Below are 5,932 nucleotides of genomic sequence, written 5' to 3' on the forward strand. Positions count from 1 at the left end.
GGATGATGGTGATGTTGATGAGGATGATCAGGACATCGATACCATTATCAATGGATAGAATATCGATAGTGGAATAAATTTGATCGTAACCTTACAAATTGATCAAATGGATATTGATGTTGATCGTTTGGCCACGGATGGATCTTATTGAAGATGAGATCGAACCCTAACCAATCCGTCACTGTATCGTTCTAAATTGATGACATTTCTATTGTATGTGTTGTCTTTTAATTATCATCTCATGATTTATTTTTGAATATATTTCATTGTTGTAAATGCATGTAGTGGGATTGTGTAATGATATATACTGTAATGTACTATGAGATGGTTTAAAGAAAATAGTTTTTAATTTTGTAAAGGAATTTAGTTTTTCTTAATAAAGCGTGTATTGATGCGTGTATTGATGCATGTATTGATGCGTGTATTATTGCGTGTATATACACGCACTGATAGATGCCAATATACACGCGAATTTAAATGCCAAAATACACGTGCCCGATACTATTCAAATACATGCGCGACCATACACGCGCCCGTAATTTATCGCATGTATGAAACGCGTGTATGGCAGCATTGTCTTGTAGTGCATGACTTCACTATTAAGAATACAAAATGTATTCACCTTCTTGAACATTGATGTGTCCATTCTTCTTACTCTTCCTTTGTTTTGTGATACATAAAACACCATACACTCATCAGCCTCATTACTCCACAATCATAGCATTGTAGCATCCACTAGAGAGAGATACTTTGAAATGTACACACATGCTTTTTACACTAACTAGCTCTCTACCATGCTTCCTTTTGGCCTAGCTCTTTATCTAACAAAATCACTACAATAGAATGAGGGTCTAGCAACAAAAATACTAGCATTCTTATAATTAGAAGGGTAGCTAGGTGTCGGGCAATTTTCACTGCTAGAAACACTGCTATTTTTGCTGCAACAGTTTCGCTACTCAGTAGCGAAATTTCACTGCGGAACAATGAAATATCGCTCCTATTTTCACTGCTGTGAGCAGCGACTTCTATTTCTCTGTGTAGCAGCTCTACACAACCAAAAAAGAGTTAGGGCAGACTGGGGAGTCTGCACAGGACTCTCGAGTCTGCCCTAGCTCTTTTTTAAAAAATTAAAATAGAGTCACTTTCAGATTTATAACACAAACACAAATAAAAGAAACACATACATTGTGGAGAATGTAGTTGAGCCCAAAAAGTTATTATATCTCAGAAATTGTTAGGCCTTTGTCCATACATACATAAAGTTTTTACAATGAAGAGGTATGAAGAGAGAGGTATGAAGAGGTGTCTAACTACACTACAAGGGATCGGGCTCATACCCGCGCTGTTAGCCGCGGAAAATGACTTGTGAAAAAAAAGTAGCGGGCCCGTGTATCAGCGCGTGTATAATCGCGACCATAGACATGCGTGTAAAAGCGCGTGTATGATGCCCGTCAAATGCATTGATACACGGGTTTATACACGCATTTTACCAGTTTTGCTGCACCGATACACGCGTGTTTAGCAGATTTTCTGCGCATCTAAATGCGACTTTGGTAGACTTTACGGGTAGATACACGCAAACAGAGAGCAAAAATAAAAAATCCAGAGAGTGGTATTTGGTGCCTGAAATCTATTCCAGCATTCCAGCACCCAATAGCACTCTCTGGATTTTTTTTTGGGTGCATTGCACCATCCACCACACGGAGAACATTTTGTGCATTGTCAATACACGATTCAAGAATGACATTATCAATACATGATTCAAGAAAGACATGAATGCCATACTATCAAAATTTTATGTGTGCTGAAATAAGCCCATGGCTTTCATTATGTAAAAACAAATATACAAGGGAGTCCATATGTCGAAGTAGCCCATAGCTTCAATATAAACAAATATATACAAAATCAAATTGGTTTGTCTAAAAAAGCCCATGGCTTCAATTACAAAAATATATATACAACCACATCCTCAATACGGATGTGATACTATAAGTCTGAGTACTACTCAGACTCAGATGATGACGAGCTGCTCCCTCCACAATCAAATGAGCTCTTATCAGTATACATATCCGAAGAGTAGTGTTCACCTTGTGGTTCACGTCCAGCACGAGCAGCGGAGTGGCGGGTGGATCATTAGCAACAAGAGCATCAACAGGTACAGCAGTAGCCTGTGCTTGTTCAAGTAATATATCATATATAAGTATATATATATGTAATTCAAAATTTAACAAACCAAAATCATTCGTTTAGAGTTTTCAAGTACCTGTCGATCGTACGGTCTCATGGCCATCTCAAACTGTGTAATGCGTCCCTCGGTTCTAAAGAGGGCCCACGTGTCATGTATGCTATGCCGATGAGCATACACAGTCTCGTGGGCTGTGGGCTTCCTCCCCACCATAACCCGTCGTTGTAACATAATCAACACAATTTGTAAGATTATAACAATCAGCGCATGAATGAATTAAGTAAAAAATCAAATAAGGTAGTAAGATACTTATGAACTCTGCCTCCCAACCACAACTCGACGCCTCCAAATCCGAAATGCGAAGATCCAATGGTCTCCATCTAGATCCGTCGTGCCTCCAAATGTTGCCTACTCTTCACACCATCCTCTGCTCATTTCTTTTCCTCCTTCTACTCGTGTTTGTGGGCAGTGGGACAGGTTTCTTGGTAGGATAGCCACCTGCAGCTTGATTTACCCGATCACATCGTACGTGAGTTTCTTAAGATGAGATCTTTTATTACTTAAGATCTCCCTTATTCGCGTCCTTCCGCATACATCCGAGAATGTCGCATGTGGGGGATTGGGGTACCGACTATGTACAGCATCTATCACCTCCCCAACTAATCGGTTATTTTGATCTTTAAATTTAATAAAATAATTTCTATACAAGTTTGATACTACCCCACGCATGTACTCCATTACCTCTTTCCCCCTCGCATCCATCACTATTCCACCCCTATCCATCACATCATAGTATATCTCTCCCTCTACCTCTCTCACCACCTCCTCATCCTTACTATCTCCTCCAACTCTTCTCCCTCTATCTCCTCTCTCATCGCATGCCCTACCACCTCCCCCACCAAAGCATCTGCCGCATCCTCTCCATCCTCCACTCCCACTCTCCCTACTACGGCGTTTACTCTCCCTATTGCGGCGTCTGCTCTCCTCTGTACTGCGGGTGGAGTCACGACTGGGGGATTGTGGACGTGACACTAAGCGTGACGGTGGTAGCTGTAAGGGAGTACGTGATGGTGGCTATGAGCTCTGACATGACGGTGCCTAGGAGGGGGTGCGTGAGTGTGTCTGGGAAGGGGTTCCTCGTCGGACTCGTAGGCACAGAAGGTTGTGGAGTGACATGGGCACTCGGGAGCGGGGTGACTATACCAAGGAATCTAGGAGGAGGATGGGCATACATATACTCTGTAAGCTCAACTGGCCAGGGTGGCGCCCAAAATGATTTAGCATCTCCATCATCCAAGTGCCGTACGCAAATGGATCGAATGAAGAACCTAGATCCATGAAGAATCTGCAAAAAGAATCCATTTGTATGCATCATGTATCATGAAGTGTATCATGCATCATCATGAAGTCGCGTGTAAAATCCCGTCAAGGATCACGTGTACCTTAGGGGTAGCTTAGAAATAAGATCTCGAGTCATTCCGAATAAACATGTCAAATAGAGTTGACTCTTTGTTTTTGGGTTTTGTAATGATATATGTATTGTGTGCAAAGGCTCAAGATGATACACACTTTTACATACATCACCCAGTGATGATTGTCATAAGATACAATGTACAAACCAATGAAGACACAGCCTAACGGTAAGGTGTTGAAGTCCCATGCATGAGGTGCTGGGTTCAAAACCTACTACCTATTGACTGCTACATGAAAAAGTACACACACACACCAGCACAAAGATTTTTTTTAAAAACAGTATACAATCACTATACATGAGAGACGATAGAAATTGGCTTCTATAAGTGGCAATAGTCATTGGATATAAATTGGCTTCAAATATGCAAGATGATACACACTTTCACATACATCACCCAGTGATGATTGTCATAAGATACAATATACAAACCAATGAAGACACAGCCTAACGGTAAGGTGTTGAAGTCCCATGCATGAGGTGCTGGGTTGAAAACCTACTAGCTGTTGACTGCTACATGAAAAAGTACACACGCACACCAGCACAAAGATTTTTTAAAAAAACAGTATACAATCACTCTACATGAGAGACGATAGAAATTGGCTTCTATAAGTGGCAATAGTCATTGGATATAAATTGGCTTCAATAAGTGGCAATAGTAGTCATTGGGTCTTCCTCCACGCCCAGCAATTTCTTGAACTCGAAGAAGTCGATTTGACCGTCGCCGTTCTCGTCCACCCGCGCGATCATCTTCACGCAAGCCTGCAGCTCGCGCGCCTGCGGGAAGCCCAGGCAGCACAGCACGGACTGGAGCTCTGCAGGCGAGATGAAGCCGTTTCGATCCTTGTCGAACACGTGGAAGGCGGCCCGGAGATCCCGGTCCATGTCCCCATGCAGACCAGACGTGCTGCCTTCTCCGTCGAATTGCTCCACGCAGCCGCAAGCAGACTCGTACAGCAGTACGAACTCCTCCTCGTCCACGTGGCCCTGGGACTTGATGGTAGAATCGGCCAGCAGGGACTCGATGGATTCCTGGGTCTTGGAGATTCCCAGCTGCTCGAAGATTCTCCCCAGCTCTTGGATGCTCACTCTCCCGTCGCCGTTCTCATCGAACGTATTGAAAACTCTCTGCAGGGCTTGCCTCTCAGCTACCTCGACTCTATAGGAAGCTTCTTGGATGCTGCCCTTCAGGGCACCCTCGCTATGCACAGAGCCAGGGCCTGTGCTAGAGCTGGGTGAATCCTCGCTGTTTGCATCAGAGCGAGGAGAGATCGCCGCCTTACCAGCACGTGACCGGGGGCTTACCACACAGTCATAGTGCCACAGCACGTCGAGATGTGGCAAGGCGGCCTCCTCCTGCTCCACCATCGGCAATGGCGCAAGGCTACCAACCAGCGCATTGACACAGGCTGCACTCATGGCGAGATCTACCTAGAGTAATGTCGAATACATAGGAAATGCGAAATCTTTGCAAATCCTTTGGCTCATGCATACCCTTTTTAAAGAAGCCATGGCCAAGCGAAGGAAATTTCCTCGAAGTTTCTCACAAGGGAGCCCCTGTTCTCTTGAGAGTTAGAACCGTGCGTGTCTCTCTGTACTGTGAGGTACATGCAGTTCTAAGGGAATCCTTGCTGTTGTGGTGTTATTAATACATACCAAGCATTCAGGCCTACAGAAAAGTGGCCTCAATTATTGTAGTGTTGTAGCCGCAGAAGACAATTATTGTAGTGTTGTAGCCGCAGAAGACAAAATGGCACCACATCACACGTTAAATGTCTTTCATGGTGTAACTTCCATGCAGCTTCCCTTCATGGATTGTTGCCGAGATGACGGAAAGCATGTACGCTACGTATGTGCAGGTAGTCACGGAATAGCGTTCGCCTTTAATCTCCAAGTAGTTGTCCGGATAGCAGACGCCAATTTTACTATCATATCTAGACCATGTTACTACTGGTCTCCTTTTTTCCTACATATTTTCATCATTTGTAGGACGAAAATTATTTGCATTACTTGAGCTTGTCCTCCACCTTATTTGGCATCTTGATCTGCATGAGAGGAAATCGTAGCATGACAAGATGTCAGCATGTGATCAGTCGCTACAAAAGCCTTTCAAATCAACATGCTTGCTTGATTGCTTTCTCCTACACAAGCACACAAGCTTTCTCTTGTGCTTTTCCTTTTTTTGAGAATTTATTTATTTCATAGTGCTTTGTTTGAACCCTTAGACCTCCACATGGGCAACAAGTGGGCAGTACCACTCGAGCTAGAGTATGTAG

General features: G+C 43.5%; 1 pseudogene; it reads right to left on the reverse strand.

The window, feature by feature from the left end:
• Positions 1 to 4,153: 4,153 nt before the first annotated feature.
• On the reverse strand, positions 4,154 to 5,112 carry LOC147606410 (calmodulin-like protein 2 pseudogene; annotated as a pseudogene).
• Between the last annotated feature and the right edge of the window lie 820 nt (positions 5,113 to 5,932).

The sequence above is a fragment of the Cibotium barometz genome, chromosome 57, assembly GCF_041138505.1.
Source record: "Cibotium barometz isolate CiBa-2024 chromosome 57, ASM4113850v1, whole genome shotgun sequence".
Lineage (NCBI taxonomy): Eukaryota > Viridiplantae > Streptophyta > Polypodiopsida > Cyatheales > Cibotiaceae > Cibotium > Cibotium barometz.